Source organism: Typopeltis vanoorti, chromosome 12 (assembly GCF_054136105.1).
Source record: "Typopeltis vanoorti isolate ZY-2024b chromosome 12, IOZ_Tvanoo_1.0, whole genome shotgun sequence".
Classification (NCBI taxonomy): domain Eukaryota; kingdom Metazoa; phylum Arthropoda; class Arachnida; order Uropygi; family Thelyphonidae; genus Typopeltis; species Typopeltis vanoorti.
The window spans coordinates 99,570,292-99,588,640 of record NC_143560.1 but is presented as its reverse complement, the minus strand read 5'-3'; the positions used below and the strand labels follow the sequence as shown (position 1 = coordinate 99,588,640).

Here is an 18,349-nt window from a genome sequence, read left to right as displayed (position 1 = left end):
ACAGGCTCACCTGGTGACCAAGAAGAACTTCTCAGCATTGGCTCTACCCAGTGGCAGGCTCACACCCCACCACCACCAAGCAGAGCCATAATCTCAGCGGTGGCCCCGCTCAGAGGCAGGCAAAAACCTACCCCCAAGCAGAGCCTCTCAAATCAGAGCCAGAGCTGCACCGGTTTCTACCTTTTTGAGGTCTCTTCAGTAGGAATCAGATCCAGAGGTAATACTAAGGTTGAAGTAATGCAGAAGTCATATTTGTATATACGAGTTGCCAAAAGGTGTCACACCTCTTTATTAAATCACTCTGAATTAGAGAAAGTTGTTGGAACTTTTTTTCACTTGGTTATACTATAAATTAAAGATACCATGAAATTCTTTACTTGTCTTAATCCTTTATCCAAGTGTAAAAAGAAGTATTTTCAGGACTGGGCAACTCGTATAAAGAAGCTACAACTTCACATCACCTGTCATAGTATCCCATAATGCAAAGCACATCTCCTTGCAGACATGTATAATGCTATGCATTATGAGAAGGGTCACTACCCAGACCGGTTTCAACCTTTATTGAGGCCTCTAAAGTGGGAGTCAGACCCAGAGATTATACTAAGGTTGAAGTAATGCAACAGTCATAATTTTATATACAAGTTGTCATATACATGGCAAGTAGAGTTTATATACATGTCTGCAAAGAGGATGTGCTTTTCGTTATGGGATACTACGGAAAGTGATGTGAAGTCTTGGTTTCTTTATAAGAGTTGCCCAGTCCTGAAAATACTTCAGGCAAAAACTTTGTTTGCTTACACTTGGATAAAGAATTAAGCTAAGTATATAATTTCTTGGTATCTTTAATTTAATTTATAACCAAGTGAAAAAAATTCCAACAATCTTTATTTTGGCATATGTCAACCAAAAATTAACTGAAGTGGGAATGGAAGTATACCATGGTTGACCTCCCCTTGCCTCACCATGATGCAGTACAAGCTCACTGCAGAGACTGTTTTCTTGAGGGGCAACTTGGTCTCAGGGTCATGCTGAGGCAGGGCAATGGAATACCCATCCTTGCCACGGCAGAACAGGAGTGGGTACTGCAGGGCATTGTTCGATCAGTGGATCTCACTGATGCACTGCAGTTTGTTATCATGGTTCTGCAGCACAATATCTCACTGCTCGAATTGGTGACCAACAATCACCAGCGCTACCTCATTTACTGTTGGTGCATTGAAGCGACCTCCATGAGCATCAGCAGGCTTTCTATCTGCATGGATGATGCTTTTGAACTTCTTGCAGGTTGGAGGTACTTTGTCCAGGGCAGTCTTCAGGTCCTTTATGTAGCTGTTGACATCATGTAGCATCCTCTGCAGTTGTTTGACTAATCTGTTTTTGACATCAGGAAAGTTGCTGCACCTCAAGCACACCTTCCTTTCGTCCTTGCCTACGAAACAGATTAGCAAGAATTGGACTTCCTGTTGAGGTGCTGGAAGCAGACTTCCTACCAAGTGATATACCTGCCCCTGAATTTTCAAGGTCGGAATGAAGCTGTCTCGTAGAATCTGCTTGGCGCCAAATTATATCATGTTGAAGCAGCCATTGTACTTCCGAACACAATCCATGAAGTGGACATGCTTGGGGTGTCTGTCCATTACCAGGTTGTAGAGTCTCAGGCAGAAGTTTGAAGGGTGGGAGCTAGCTACATTTTGCCAGAGCTGCAGCACATGCTGGGGAACCTCCTCCTTCCACTTGAGGACATTGTAGCACTGGCACTTGTGGCTCATAGTACCTAGAGCTACAGTGCTGCCTGTCTCATAAGCCACGTCAAGATCATATACCATGCCTTCCACGGAAGTGCTTGCCTTTCATCTTCAAGGAGTGCTTTGCCCACTCTGTGCACCTCGAATTTGTTTTGTTGGTACTTGGCCACCTCGGCATGGTGCACCGCAGGATTACTCTGCACATATTTCCTTGCCACATCCTTGAGTTCCTTCCTCCTTTTAGTCAGTGTATCTGGCACAATGTTTGCCAAGAGCCTTCTTGGAAAAAAGAAGAGATGATGGCTGTGAGAGGCGAGTGGAGTCGGGCTGAATTGTGATAGACACTTCAAGTTGACGTGGCAGGTACGCATCGAGATAGTCCTTAGAAAGGTCCTGTGCAAAGCGTACGTCCTCATGGGGGGGTAACCTTCAGTATGAAGATTTTCATAGAGCTCACCACTGCAGTAAGCCTCCAAGACAAACTCAAACAATTGCCCAGCTGCCACCAGCTCGCATAAACCACCATAAGTAACGGGTTGGGACATGTGAGCGAGGTATTCAGCGGAACTGGCGTAGTTGTCTTGCTTGCTTGCTGTCGTGGGACATGGAAAACTCCTCCCAGTTGTCCACCACGTGTTTCACAATTAGCTCATCATACACATCCCTAGCCATTAGTTGAGTGTCATACATAAGATAGGAGAGGGACTGGAACAGGCAGGCTCCATTTCCTGAGATGGGGACAACAGTGTGAGGCAGCATTTCCCCATTAACGTTTAAAAACTCAATCGCCATACCGACTTAAAAAAAAAAAAAAAGAGAAGGGACAAAACACACTAAAAAGTGAAAAATAATACTTTATTAAATATACGAATTTAAACTTTTTGGAGTCAGCACCAAATTTAATGCAAACTAATTACATAAATTTTCAATTACACGATAACCTATTTAATTATTGTTGAATATTACTAAAAGTTCTGAACAAAACTGATTCAGAAGTATGGAAAAATAACTGAAACACGAAGTAGTCCTAAGAACAAATAATTATTCACAGAATACTCATATGAATCCACAGATTTATCCCCTCAACCACTCATACTTATTAATACAAGTCACAACTTCTCTTACGAGAGCTCTGTCACCTATGCTGCAACATGTCTACTCGCGCCCTAGCAGATACAGGTGTAACCGCAAAAAATAATGTACTTTCATCGAGAATAAACATATTTCTTATTACTGAACGTATGAAGTAATGATGTGTAACTTATAATACGCATACTTTTTTGTTAGTATAAGTACATATAGCTTGTGAACTATACTTTGTATAAAGTATAAAGTTAATTTGTATGCATTAAATTTGGCAGCACCAATACCAAAAAATTTAAATTCACATATTTAAGAAAAGATTGTTTTTCACTTTTTAGTATGTTTAGTTCTCTCTTTTTTTTTTTTTTTTTTGAAGTTTCTTAGCTTAGTTGTTTCATTTTTATAAACGATATAGATAAGCCTACAAAAAAAACTGTTAGGGGACCACCAGAAAAATGTCCTCTTTTGAATAAAAAATACCCCTTTGGGGCAAAATTTTAAAAACTGTTAAAACACTTTCTAAAGATTTTAAAAAAGACACCTACATGCCAAAAAAGAATCTTATTACTCAATAAACACAGGAGATACGAAGGGTTCTATAATTCACCCTTGAATCTATATTTGCCCCTTTAGGGGTTGATTAGGGCAAAATCCTGAATTACGTCTTTAAGCATTTGTATAAGTAACCTTTGTAAGCAAAAACCAAGTCGATATCTCATCGGGCCTAAGAGGTATTTAGGAATCCATGAAAACACATTTTACTCCTTTTAACCCCATTAGGGGGTCGAATTTCTAAACACCCCTTCTTAGTGATGCTTATGTCATGGAAGGAATATACTCCCCAAATTCCATGTTTCTAGGTCCAGGCTTTGAACAGAGTATTGATGAATCAGTCAGGACATTTGTTTTTATATATACAGATTTAGAAACATTCCAACAAATTATGAATAACCTTCCAAACATCTATTATCTTAATATATTCGTATTTAAATATTTCAGAAATAATAATGTCATAATGCTTACTTTTCTCATCTCCTTTTTCCATTTATCAGGTAATCAAATATCTTACATGCAGTATCATGAATTATACAGATTTAATACCTTTGCTCTCTCTCTGATATGCTACAAGAAAGAAAATTTTTAAAAATTAAAATTCTATTAGACTATCTGCAGAAAGATAAAAATTCAGTAAAAACATCTCTATTATATATTTCAGTGTTGCATTTTTGATCAAGAAATGAGAGGCCTAAATCAGGAGACCAACATGGTCATGCTCCCACCACTTTGAGTCTCCAATAAGCAAAACAATAAATAGTAATACATTAGGTAATGCAAATGATCTACTATCTGAAGACTCTGACAACCATCCAGGCCAGTTTACGGAAATGTCGCCTCTCACATTTCGTCCCCAACATTCCACCCCCAGCACATTTCGTCCCCTGTAAATAATGAGTAGGTTACAAAAATGTAAATACAGTCAACTCTCAATAACTCAAATTTTTATTGAAGTCACAGCCCCTTTAGTGGAGATTCAATGCTAAACTCTGTCGATTACTCGAAGTGAACTTCCAATAACTCTAACTTTTCTGAACAAATTTTCAAAATTACATTCGTGTACAAATTGTCACATAGCTTTTAAACTAATTTCTCCCCTTTTGTATGTCTTCAGGGTTCTCTTTTCATTGTTAAAGTATTAACTGGAACTGTTAATCCTTTCACAATGGAAAGAATACATACTTGACGACGAGGGTGATAGTCACATGGTTAGTGACGGACATGGAGAGAGGGAACAGTGGACAGCGTGCATTTTCTGTTTTTGCTGCCTCATTATCGGCGGTGCATCGCGTGAACAAGCTGAGCATCACAGGCAGTGCAACATTTACATATTGCACTGCCTGCGAAGCTAGCAGTGCAATATGTAATATGATTTTGCATCTTAATCAAGATGCAATACAATTTTTGCATCTCGATTGATTAATCCTGTGTGTACAATGGCAAAAAGTGTTCCGTTAATAAGAGGCAAAAGAAAATTGGTAGATGATGACAACTACTAGCTGTTTTCAAAGAGAACTGCAGATGAACAACATGGAATCTGGGTTTGTGAAAAACGTTCCACCTGCAAAGGGCATGTTTGGACAAAGGGTTTGGAAGGCCCAGTTGTGAAAGTCATAACTAAATATAACCATGCAGCTTAAGCTGCAAGGTCCAAAGCATTGTAACTGATTGGTCAAATACGGCAACATGCAACAACCACGAACGAATGGCCACAGCAAATTGTTGCATCAGTAATTGCAGAGGCTCATGCCAATGTCACGGCATTACTTTCTAAAAAGGATTCACTTAAATGAACCATTTGTCATGTTCGATGCAACAATGGTATTCCTGCTTTACTCAGCAATCTCCAGGACCTAGTAATTCCACAAAAGTATAAAGAAATTATTATCAATGGAAATGTACAACAGTTTTTCATGTATGATTCTCAGGACAAACTGCTCTCGGGTCACATGCTTATATTTTCCACTAGTAACAATCTTCAGTTATTGACGTGTGGCCAGGAGTGGTTTTCTGATGCAATTTTTAGCACAGTACCCATGCATTTCCAGCAGCTTTATACAATTCATGTGGTTCAATTAAATACAGTTATCCCAGTGGTCTACGCACTTCTGCCAAACAAAACTCGTGCCACATACATCAAGTAGCTTCAAGAAGTTAAAAATCTACAACCAGGTCTCCAACCCCAGCGACTTATGACAGATTTCAAACAAAGTACCATGTAAGCCTTCCAACAAGAATGCTGGTATTATAAATACCGGTTGTTTTTTTCATCTTTCCCAAAGCGTTCGGCGAAAGGTACAGAATGAAGGTTTACAAGATCGATACGAACAAGACCATGATTTTGCTCGTTGGATCCGAATGATTCTGTCATTGGCATTTATTCCTCCTGCTAATGTTATTCAAGCATTTGAAGATTTAGTTGAAGTTGATGACGTCCCCATTGAAGCTATGGTGACTGCAACGGAGAAAAAAAGTTTCATAATTTGATTGCAATTACCCATTTTTGCCATCAAATTGTGAAATTTTTACACACAAACACTGAATAATCAGCAACGTACTAACAACGCCGTGGAGGGGTAGCACAGGGGATTTCAGGAAGCTTGTGCTATTTTATTCCAAATATTTACCGATTCATTGATTCTTTAAAGAAGCAATGAGGGCTGCACAATTTCGAAATTACACAACTAATTGCCAGTAATTGAGCAATCAAAGAAACAAGAAGTATGCTGCAATTTCTGCTAGAATCAAAACAATAGTCCAAGATTTTCAAAATCGTAATGTAATTGATTATCTTAGAGGCATTGCATACAATTTCGAGTTTTAAATAATAATAATATGCATTTATTCTATTAAAACAAAATAAATTAGAATTATTAAAAAATTAAGTGTATTATTTACATTTTTGTAGCCCACTCATTATCTACAGGGAGCGAAATGTACTGGGGGCAACTTTTCCAGATCCCTCCAGACCACATTGGAAGTCTCACCCAATAATAACATTTTAGCAGAAACAGGCTTAGTTTCAACAGCATGTTGGTAGCTGTGTGGATATGCTAGCCTTTACACCACTCAAGTCATCACATACAATCCTCGCAGGTTTAACCTAATCAATAAGTACTAAGACTGACAAATTTAGTATGCTGCATTCTTGTCATAACTAAAAACAAACGAAAGCATTTTGTTGTCTTTCTCCACCTACCCAAAATAAAACTCAGCCAAACTTTACCTAAACTAGGGATAGAAAACCTGGATTAGGTAAAGGATGTGTTCAGCCTTTTTACATATTTTGTCAATTATGTATCTTCATCGTTTACAAATTATACATTCTCAAACAGCTTGTATTTTAATTAATTATATTTAAAAAAAATAATTTTTTTAAAACAATGTTAAAAAATCAACTGCTATTATTCATTTATCTATTTATGGTTAGAGTTTCATCCTTATCCATTGTCGATTAGTGCACTATCATATTATATTAATTTGTCACTAGAGGACACTACGAGTGCAATCACAAATGACGAACACTCACCTGGAAGACTAACTGAAGCTAAAAACAATACCAAAACCAAATATCCATTTCTTATCCAGCAATAAACAATTCTCAAATAAGTCATTAAGTTATGTACCACTTAGTTAAATAGATTAATGTAAAGCTTATATTCTTAGAATATGAAAAAGTGTTTAACTGTTGAGATGTTTAGTTTGTAAAACTCCATTCTTGAATTAATTTTTTTATAAATAAAACACTTGAAAGCTTTACTAGATTTTTCATAGTAAAAATTATGAAAACAATTACCATATCAGACAAAAACTTCAGTTTAATTATTATTATTATGATGATGATTCAGGCCTCCATAGATTCAAAAGACTCATCGTCGGAAGTCCTTCCTAGAAAACACAAAGTCTATCATACCACTCCTTGACCATTTGTGGTCTCACCACTATCAGGCAATGCATTCCATAGAGTTAAACCACCTGAGTAATTGGATAGTTAATTAAGATTGTGAAACATATTAGTACTTTTTTTGTACATAAATAAAAATAAATATATATAAAAAAGCATGAACTGAAAAGGAGAATGGGACTAGTGTCACGGTGAATTTGTATCGTGCTGGTCTTGATATTTTTTTAGTATTTATTCCACATGATGAAACAAACTAAAACAAAATTACATTCAATTCACAAGTTGGGTAATTCATATGGTTGCTATCCATAGATGAACTAGTTTCATAACGGAAGGTTGAAATCAACAATAAATGTATGAAACATATTTCTTTTCATTTAAAAAATTTAAAAATTTTTATTTAAAAAAGAAATATCTTTTATTTCTTTTTTTAAATAACGAAACCTGTGGTGAGATCATAATTAAAAGAAACACGTATTAACCACAGTGAAAATTATTTACTTTTAAATATTTCATCCTAAAGTATCTTAGGACATCATCAATACAGTAGTTTAAACAATAGGAATAACATACAGTTAGGGCACATGATTACAATAAAATCTCATTAAACGTGCATAACGTGTTACAGAAGTAAAAAAAACTAATAATTATTTTACACAATTTTGTATGACAATTTCCCATACCTTAGGAATAGTAAGAGCTTCGTTGTGGTTTAAATTTGGTCTGTGTAGTAGGGCTTCAGAACTATCTTTATATAAATGTTCATGTTTATATAAAGATCTATGTAAAAGTTTAGACTTTTCCCAATGGATCCTATGGCTTGGATTTTCAATTCCGTGTTGAGAGAGGCCAGATTTCTGTGGTTTAAAAAGACGAATGTGGTCTTGATGTTCTGAAATGCATTTCTGAACAGACCTACTTGTGTGTCCAAAGTAAGACAATTTGCATGAGCATGGAATCTCATAAACGCCAAGCAACATCAAAGGTGAGAGTTTGTCCTTAGGAGAAGGTAACAAGTTGTAAATTTGGTTGATAGGTTTGTAAGTAGTGGCAAAATTGTATTTCTTCATAATTTTAGAAAGACATATGGATATGCCTTTGACGTAAGGTATGGGAATCCTACGGACTTCTTCTTGTCTGGTTTGATGTGTGGGAAAGTGACTGATGATTTTTTTTGAGTTGTTTTAGGATTATATCCATTTATGATGGCTGTATTTTTGATTACTTCTAATTCTTGGTTTAAAGATTCTTCAGAGATATTTGTGAGTTAGTAATTCTATTGTTTCTTTATGCGGAATGTTCGTGAAGAGGGAGACAATGTCAAAGCTGATTAATAAGTCAGTTTTTGAGTCTTTCATTTATGTGTGAAACTCTATAGAATTTTTGATTGAAGAGGCTGAGTGGCCTATGTGATGACGGAGAAGGTTAGATAAGAATCTTGATAACTTGTAAGTTGGACTGCTGATAGTCTACAACAGGTCTGAGTGGAACATTAGTTTTGTGTAGCTTAGGTAAGCCATAAATTCTAGGTGATCTGGCATAGTATGTCTTAAGTTTTTTTGATTGTTTCTTCATCTAAGGAGGAAGTCATTAAGTAGCTTATTTAATTTTCTGAGTTGACGTTTTGTAGGATCATAATCCAATTTGGCGTAAGTATTATGATCTCAAAGAAGCAAATTCCTTTTTCGATCATATGAATTTGTATCAAGAACCACAGTGGTATTTCCTTTATCAGCTCTGGTAATGATTATGTTTTTATTACGTTTTAAAGATATAATAGCTTTCAATTTTGATGGTGGGATATTTAATTCCGAAGTGATCTACAATGCTAAATTTACAATTTGGCATTGTAGATCACTTTAGCTACACCAAAACGAAGTCTGTTGGCTTCAATACTGAAGAGATGGTTAACATTTCTTTCTATATTTCAACTTTCAAAAACTGACTTGTTAATCAGCTTCAACATTGTCCCCCCTCTTCACAAACATTCCCCATAAAGAAACAATAGAATTACTAACTCACAAATATCCGTCTGATATAGTTGAATTGTTCAAGTTTGTTATTTCATCATGTTATTTCACCTGGAAAGGTCAAATTTACAAGCAAGAAGAAGGAACAGCAATGGGATCTCCTTTATCATCAAACCTAGCAAACTTGTTTCTAGACCTTGAGGAAAAAATATTCACTTTTGAACCCAAACCAAAAATTTGGTTAAGATATGTCGACGATGTATTTGTAGTCTGGGATCATCCCAAACATGAATTACAACTGTTTCTAGATAAAATTAACCTCCTTCATCATTGCATCAACTTTATGTTAGAAAAAGAATCTTCACAGGGATTTCCTTTTTGGATTTACACATTCAAAGAAAAGAAGACGGTTCCATCGCTATGTCTGTCTTTCGCAAGCCTACATTCTCAGGTCGCTGCATTCACAATTCTTCTGCTCATCATCCATCTCAGAAATCTGGCATTATTAAATCACTAGTTTCCAGAGCACACAAATTCTGCTCCTCTGAAGAATCTCTAAACCAAGATTTAAAAGCAATCAAAAATACAGCCATCCTAAATGGATATAATCCTAAACTAAAAATCATCAGTCACTTTCCCACACATCAAACCAGACAAGAAGAAGTCCATAGGATTCCCATACCTTACGTCAAAGGCATCTCCGAACGTCTTTCTAAAATTATGAAGAAATACAATTTTGCCACTACTTACAAACCTATCAACCAAATTTACAACTTGTTACCTTCTCCTAAGGACAAACTCTCACCTTTGATGTTGCCTGGCATTTATGAGATTCAATGCTCATGCAAATTGTCTTACTTTGGACACACAAGAAGGTCTGTTCAGATATGCATCTCAGAACATCAAGACCACATTTGTCTTTTTAAACTGCGGAAATCTGGCCTCTCTCAACACGGAATTGAAAATCCAAGCCATAGGATCCATTGGGAAAAGTCTAAACTTTTACATAGATCTTGATATAAACATGAACATTTACATAAATAGCTTTTATATAAATCGGTGTCGAGGCTAGCTGGTGAACGGTCGTGCTATCGGAGAGATCCTGAGAGATTTGTGTTTTTTGTTGATTTATTGGTGTTTTGGATTCAATTTATTGGACTTAAGTGTTTAATTTTGGTATATTATTAGAGCTTTATTAACGTGGTTAGTGTACTAAAGTGTTTTATAACATAATCTATGTAGGGAGTCGCCGCTAGATGGATTCGTAATGAGTAGTGTTCGTGCAAGCTCCAGATAAGATAAGTATCATTTTCAGTTATCGATACAAATTACTTAATATTGTGTAGTTTTGTTTTGTTTGCCTTGCATATTTTAGTGCGTCTATTTTTGGTGTGTTATAACGTTTAATTTGACAAAACACGTTACAGATAAATATGGCACCTGTGCGTAGGAAAAGCGGCCAGTAATGAAGGTTCGCCATCGTTATCAAAGAACGGTAGCATGAAAGAAATGAGTCAGTGTACTAGCTGTGAAATGTACGCTTTGCGGAGTGCGGTCGGAGTGTGGTTAGATGATGATAAAGGATTGAATGTGTGTAGAAAATGTAGGGAGAATGCGGAATTGAAGTGTATTTCGGATCGTGAGTGTGATATTGTTGTCAACCTTCAAAATGAAGGAAATAGGGATATGACAAGAAACGGCAAGGTTGTACATGAAAATTGTGAGAGTGTGAATGTAGAAAGTGTGAATGATAGTATAAATGGTTTCTCAGAGAACAAAAAAAAAAATGAGATAGATGCATTGAGTGAGATCGCGTTGTTGAATAGTGCGATGGAAAGAGCAAAACAGCAGCTAGAGTGCATGAACAAAAGTAGACTGAATGAACCAACCAATAATAAAAGGTATGACAAGAAAAATAGACATATGAATGTGAACATGAACAAAATGAAGGATAGAGTGCTGTATGGAGACTCGTTAGTACGAGGTGTGTTAGTAGAGGATTTGACAAAATCGTACCAACCTGGTGCGACCATAAAGGACGTAACTGCGTCTATTAGAGAGCAAAAGGAAAGGGTGAAAGAAATGATTGTTGTGGCAGGTACGAATGATTTGAAAGGAGATAAAATGGAAATGATAGAAGACCTGAATGAATTGTTTGAGGTAGCAAAAGAAAAGAGTGAGAGAGTTAGAATGATTAGTCTTTTGCCACGGTATGACAGTAAAATGTTTAAAAGGAGGGCTATAATTGCAAATGACTTTATGCGTGGGTTATGTATGACGAGTGGTGTGGAATTTGTGGATGTGTGGAGCGAGTTTGATGGGCGAAAGGATCTATATAAGATGGATGGCTTGCATTTGAATGGTTACGGTGTAAGAAGACTTGAGAAAGTGTTGCTGAATGTAGTGGATGTGCAAATTCAGGGAAACTAGATTTGTTAGGGGGGGGGGTTAGAGATACAGTCCTTATGGAGGCAGTTGAATGTAAGAATGAATATAATATGCTAGAGCAAATAAGGACAACAAATCAGAGTGGGATAGTTAATATAAGGCATCAAGGTAGGGTTGGGGCTAATGGGGGTCTTAAATTCATGTACACTAATACTAGGAGTATTAGGAACAAGAAGGAAGAGTTTTTGGCCATGGTTGGCACTTCCAGACCACAGGTTATAGGTATTAGTGAAACATGGCTGACTGTAGATGATATAACTAGTGGGATTGAATGTGATGGGTATAGTGTGTTCAGGAATGACAGAGAGAACAAAATGGGGGGAGGAGTATTGTTGATGATAGCTGATGAGCTCCAGCCAAGGAGAATAGAAGTTGAATTGCAGGATAGAGAAAAGAGCACATTTGAGGCCATTTGGTGTGAGATTGTGGCTAGCAGAACTAAATATACAATTGGGTGCTGCTATAGACCAAGTGATGGAAAAGATGGTGGTGACAGTATGCACAAGCAAATAGAAGAAATGGGTGGAAGGAGGGTGATTATTATGGGAGATTTCAACTATGGTCGCATTGATTGGAGTGAGGAGAGGACACACGGGAGGAAGGAACTGGATTTTATGCGGTTATTAAGGGATAACTATCTGCGACAGCATGTGATGGAAAATACTAGGGGTCAGAGAGTGCTTGACCTAGTAATTACATCTGAGGATTTGGCTGTAACAAATATGACCACATTGCCACCAATCGGTGAGAGTGATCATAGGGTCTTAACTTGGGAGGTGGCTAAAGGTGTAGAATTTTCAATTAAGACAGGGTACATGTGGAATTATCGGGCAGGAAAGTATGACAAGCTTAGGAGTTTGATTGGTTCAGTGCCATGGCATGTACAACTGCAAGGACTAGAAGTTGATAGTGCATGGGAGGTAGTTAAGAAGTGCTTGCATGAAGCAATGGCTGACTGTATACCTAGAGTCCGAATAATAAATCAAGTAGGGGTTAAATGGATGAATAACACCATTAAGCTTGAGTTGCAAAAAAAGAAACAACTATGGAGGGAATTTAAGGAGAAGGGTGACCGGCAGGCACATGAACGGTATAAAGCGCAGGCCAGAAGGGTGACGAGTGTGGTAAGAAAAGCAAAAAAGGATTACGAAAGAACATTGGCCATGCAGGCTAAAGAGAATCCTAAACAGTTTTTTAGATATGTAGCAAGTAAAAGGAAAAATGTACATGGCAGATTGATTTTAAAGAATGCCGATGGTAGGGAGGTAACTGAATCAGTTGAGATAGTTGAGTTACTGAGTGAGCACTTTGCAAAAGTATATCATCCAGGTGGTGACATTGCAGAAACGAATAAACCAGTAGATTATACGGGAATTGTGGTTAATGAAGTGGAGGTGAGTAGTCTATTGCATAACCTCAATGTCAATACATCTGTGGGATTGGATGGTATACCAGCTCGTGTTGTACGAGAAGCATCTAAAGAATTGTCAGTACCCTTGACCATTTTGTTTAATTTGAGTCTCGGGTCTGGGTTAGTCCCGAGCGGGTGGAAAAAGGGGAAAATAGTTCCACTGCATAAAGGTGGTTCCAAGACTGCTGTTGTAAATTACCGACTGATTAGCATATCAGGAATCATTGTCAAGGTCTTAGAGAAAATAGTCAAGAGGAAAATACAAGATTGGATAGAAGAAAATGGGATACTGTATCGGGGACAGCATGGTTTTGTGAAGGGTAGGTCATGCCTCAGTAACTTGCTCACGTATTATAACACAGTGACGGCTGAACTGGATAAGGGTAATGGGTTTACGGTGATTCTACTGGACCTTGCCAAGGCCTTTGACAGGATTCCACATGGAATTCTAATCAGTAAATTGCAGCATATGGGAATGGACATAGGGTTGGTGAGATGGATAGGAGGGTGGTTGACTGAGAGATATCAGAGAGTGGTTTACTCGGGAGTAGAGTCCACAAGACGGCCTGTGACTAGTGGTGTGCCACAAGGATCTGTTCTTGGACCACTGCTGTTTAATTTGTTCATAAATGATATAGGAAATGATCTGAGAGGAACAGTTCATTTGTTTGCGGATGATGCGAAGTTGGGTAGGACAATAGTGAATGCAGATGACGTCAAAATTTTGCAGGATGATTTGGATAGATTGGAGGTCTGGGCTAAGGAGAATAGATGTCAGTTTAATGTGGCAAAATGTAAGGTTATGCATTTTGGGGTGAAAAGATTGGCGGCAGTTTACTGCATTGGTGGAACCCTGCTCCAGGAAATTGATGAGGCACGAGATTTAGGAGTGTTGGTGGATAAGGAATTGAAATTTAGGGGACACATTGCAAAAGTGACCAAAACAGCTCATCAAATCACTTGGTTGCTGAAGAATACGTTGACAAGCAGGTTATTGTTCCTCTGTATTGAGCCTTGATAAGACCCCATCTCGACTACTGTGCTCAGATTTGGTCACCTAGGTTTCTTCTTGATGGGGAGGAGGTGGAGAGGATCCAGAGGCGAGTGACCAAGATGATAGCAGGTCTGTGGAATGAACCGTATGAGAACAGGTTGAGGATTTGTGGGTTGCAAAAATTGGTTGATAGGCGGAGGAGGGGAGATATGATTGAGACATTCAAATTACTGAAGGGTTTCTATAAAATTAATTCAGAAGATATTTTTGAGAACAGGGCTGGTTGTGGGAGGACTAGGGGACATCCATGGAAACTTGGCAAAAGTGTGGTTAGTAAAGGTGTTAGAGCTGGGTTCTTTACTTTTAGAGTAGTGAATGAGTGGAATGCGCTCCCTGAGTCTGTAGTTGATGCTGTGACAGTGAATGAGTTTAAGGCGAGGTATGATAGATACTGTATGAATGTCAGATAGTTGTGATGAATATGATTTGGGGCCTCCCTCGATGAGTCTAATGACTCCCTGGAGTTGCCCGTAATAATAGTAATAATAATAATAGTAATATAAAGAAAGTTCTGAAGCCCTACTACACAGACCAAATTTAAACTGCAATTTTAATTTTTATTTCCTTGTCAAACTTACTATTTCATATTGAGAACATGAACCTACTGATTAGTAATCTTTAAAGTGCCAATTGAAAAAGGATCTGAAAGACTAGATTTGAAATTTTCACAATTAATTTTGAAAGAACAACTTAAATTTTTCAGAATATACTAATTTTTACTTCCACTTAAATCAATGCAGTTATTATACAAGTGATGTACGTTGACGTTTTGACCTTCACATTAAGATCATCTGGAGTACACACATACAAAGAAACAAGCTGCACTACAATCTACATAGTATGCCAGAGTTACATTGATTTGGTCAACTGCAAAAACTACTGACCTGATATTGACACCTCCAGTGGAAAAAACCTACTACATCAATGCTAGAGTCCTGTTATTATTATCATCTATTTGGTTATTACAAAAATAAATTAAGCTAGAGAATAACATGTTAACAAAAAAGTTACTCATAACTAAACATAAATTAAACCAAACAGTATGGATGGTGGCCAATAAAAGCTGAAATAATTGTTTAGAGTCCTAAAGTCAGGATTTGCTGGAAAACTTGAAATAAGTGGGCTGAATGTGTGCCATCTAAACACATTTTAACAATGAATTCTAATCCCCCTGTAACCATGAAGGAAAGGTTACGTTTTTAACAATGTGATGTTCATACTGTTTGCACATGACTTCTATCATTTTAGCAAAATTTATTATATATGGAGGTGTCACGTAATAATAATAATAATAATAAAATATGCAGCCTTATGAGGAATCTGAAGTGATATGCAGTCTTCCTCACCTAAACAGCAAGACCAAGACTAAATTTAAATAACAGCTTCCTCTTCTCAGCAATGAGCCCAAAATAGGTTGGATCCTCTAAATTCTCTAGGGTTTCTGCATAGTAGGATATCACTCTTTTGGATCATGCTAGATACTATGAGACAAGTATGTTCTGTCATAAATGCATGTTTTCTTCAGGTGAGGGAGAGAAAAACCCTTCGACCACTACTTGACACTACATAACTCAATCTTCAGTTGAAAAAGCTCTATAAATGTTTCATGCATCCCAAACAGGATTCAAACTCGGGTCTTTTTCAAACTTTCAACTGTACTAAAAATATTATTGTGCTATTGTACAGATCCCACTGATACTTAAATGTTAGCAATTATTTATGACTTACTTTTGGAATAATAATAAACAGTCCTAAGATGAAAAGCCAAACGGCTATTTTTCTGGTGACCTTAATTAAAATTAAGGGGATAAAAATCCCTTGTTGTTTTACAGCCAGTAAGTGAAACTCTAAGATCGAGAACTACAATCTATGAGTTTCATGCCGAAGAACTATCAGCAAATCCAAGCGTAAGCGATCACTTGGTAGTACAACATCAAGGCAACTCGAAGCAAAGTTGGAGCAAGATCCCTCACTATCCTTGATATTTTCTCATAATGTAAAAACACAGCTCCTATATAACTTTGTTATCATCCAGGTCTACCTACTCACTGATGAGACCTCAAAAAAGGTTGAAACCGGTCTGAGTAGTGACCTCTCCTCATAATGTAATGACAGTATTACATCTCCTAGGAGCTGTGTTTTTACATTATGAGAAAATATCAAGGATAGTGAGGGAGCTTGCTCCACCTTTGCTTTGAGTTGCCTTGGTGTTGTACTACCAAGTGGTCACTTATGCTTGGATTTGCCGATAGTTCTTCGGCATGAAACTCATAGATCGTAGTTCTCGATCTTAGAGTTTCACTTACTGGCTGTAAAACAACAAGGGATTTTTATCCCCTTAATTTTAATAAACAGTCCTGTTATTCAACTATATATCAAGCTTAAAAAGGGATGTAGATATTTTTCTTAAAACAGCAAATATGGATTTACTATTGCTCTGTCTAGTGCTCAACTTCTGAAGTCCAGGTAATGACCATGTGGAGTACACTGAACTCTGGTGAAGTCTAGTCAGGTAGTAGCAATTACATCCTTTACCTACATCTTCATGCTGATGGGTTAGCTCTGTATCCTTGAGTCAACAGGCATAAAACCATCAGCTACATTAAATGGAGAGAAACCACATAACAGTTTACTGCAAAAATCAAAAACAGTCAGCTAAATGCATGAACTATGGTGAATCCCATCCCACCAACTACACAGGGTGTAAGCAATACTTGGCCACCCAAAACCCAGCAAAAGAAAAACAAAGAGCTCCAGCATCAATTCCACAGGCACCCATAGCAAATGCTGATAACCTGCCAACAGAACACTAAACCACCATAAGCATTGCAAGATGTTAATCTTGCAATGCTAAGAAGGTTCAAGGCAAACCCCAACCAGTGCTCCAAATAAGTTTGCAAGACATATAAAAACAATCCTTACTGCTCTAGTTGATGATTAATATAGAAGATTAAGCTCTCTAAAAACTGTGTTCTGGGTTGTCAGCTGGTAGATGTGTTTCATTTACAAGGATTACATCAGTACTGTAGCATGCAGTAATCCTTGTAAATGAAACATGTCTGATCAATCAATAACCCACAGTTCAGGAACTATGTTCTATACCATAATGATAGGCTCAGGGTAAGGAAGTGAAGATTCAAACCATGGATGCAAGTGACATGAAAATATACTCCATATAACTCTCCAAACAGACTCACCTGAAATTCTAGACATAAACCAAGCAGTGCTAGTAGCAGGAGATGTGAACACGAAGAACCCAGCCTGGAACAACAGTACAAACCAAAACGGTAGAACCCTCAATGACTTCTGCCCTAAGGATAATGTGGCAGGACTTCCTGATGTCCTTTGCTATATCAATACTACACAATATGAAAGAGCAGTTGAGTAAGAAAGGGGGGATTGAAGTGGTGGTTATGAATGAAAATGGCAGTAGCATGAGTATAGAGAATGAGAGAACAAGTGTGCAGGATAAACAAGGAAATGAGAAGGTCAGGATATACAGGGAAATACAGCATGAGAAAGATTGATGCTCTTATAGGATGTGAATGAGTGTGTGTAGACAAAAAGGGAAGGGGATCACCTGGGATCAGGGGAAAACAGTTGGATTTGAAGGTTCTAAGATGAATAAGGAGAAAACGAAATGGCTTGAGTTAAGTATGGAGAAGTCACATCTACTAAGTGGTATCAGTGAAACTTGCTATAGATCCAGGAATGAGTTGTTATGTTTGTATACAAATGCTAGAAGTGTAAGAAACAAGGCAAATGAAATGGGTGCATTAATTGAGTCTGTTCACCCAAGAATTGTTGGAATAAATGAGACATGGTTGGACGAGGATGACATCCTGACAGGAATAGAGATAGAAGGGTATGATATGTTTCATGAAGATAGAAAGGGTAAAAAGGGGAGGGGAGTGGTATTGATAAGAGAAAGAGTTATGTCCATACAAGGAGATGCAAGAGGGAAATAGTGCCAGTGGTTTTGAGGCAGCATGGTGTGAGATAGAGATGAACAGAATGATATACTTAGAGGGATGTTGTTACAGACCTGGTAATGTGGATGGTAGTGACTATGAAATGTATAATCAAATTCTTCTTCTCTTCTCATTTGGCACTACAGCCCCATGTAGGGCCTTGGCCTCCCATTTTTGGGTTTCATAACTCACTATGAGGTGGAGTCGT

General features: G+C 37.5%; 1 long non-coding RNA gene across 7 annotated transcripts in view; it reads right to left on the bottom strand.

The window, feature by feature from the left end:
* LOC150101055 (uncharacterized) overlaps nt 1-18,349 on the bottom strand; it is a 138,341-nt gene that overhangs the window by 66,093 nt on the left and 53,899 nt on the right. For 4 of the 7 annotated variants that reach the window (XR_016549150.1, XR_016549154.1, XR_016549152.1 and 1 more), the window contains exon 2: nt 3,852-3,950. This is a non-coding gene — a long non-coding RNA (uncharacterized LOC150101055). Of the gene's footprint in view, nt 1-3,851; nt 3,951-7,179; nt 7,308-14,775; nt 14,809-18,349 lie in introns of those variants that run through there. The other 3 variants (XR_016549153.1, XR_016549155.1, XR_016549149.1) reach the window with 3 other exon arrangements.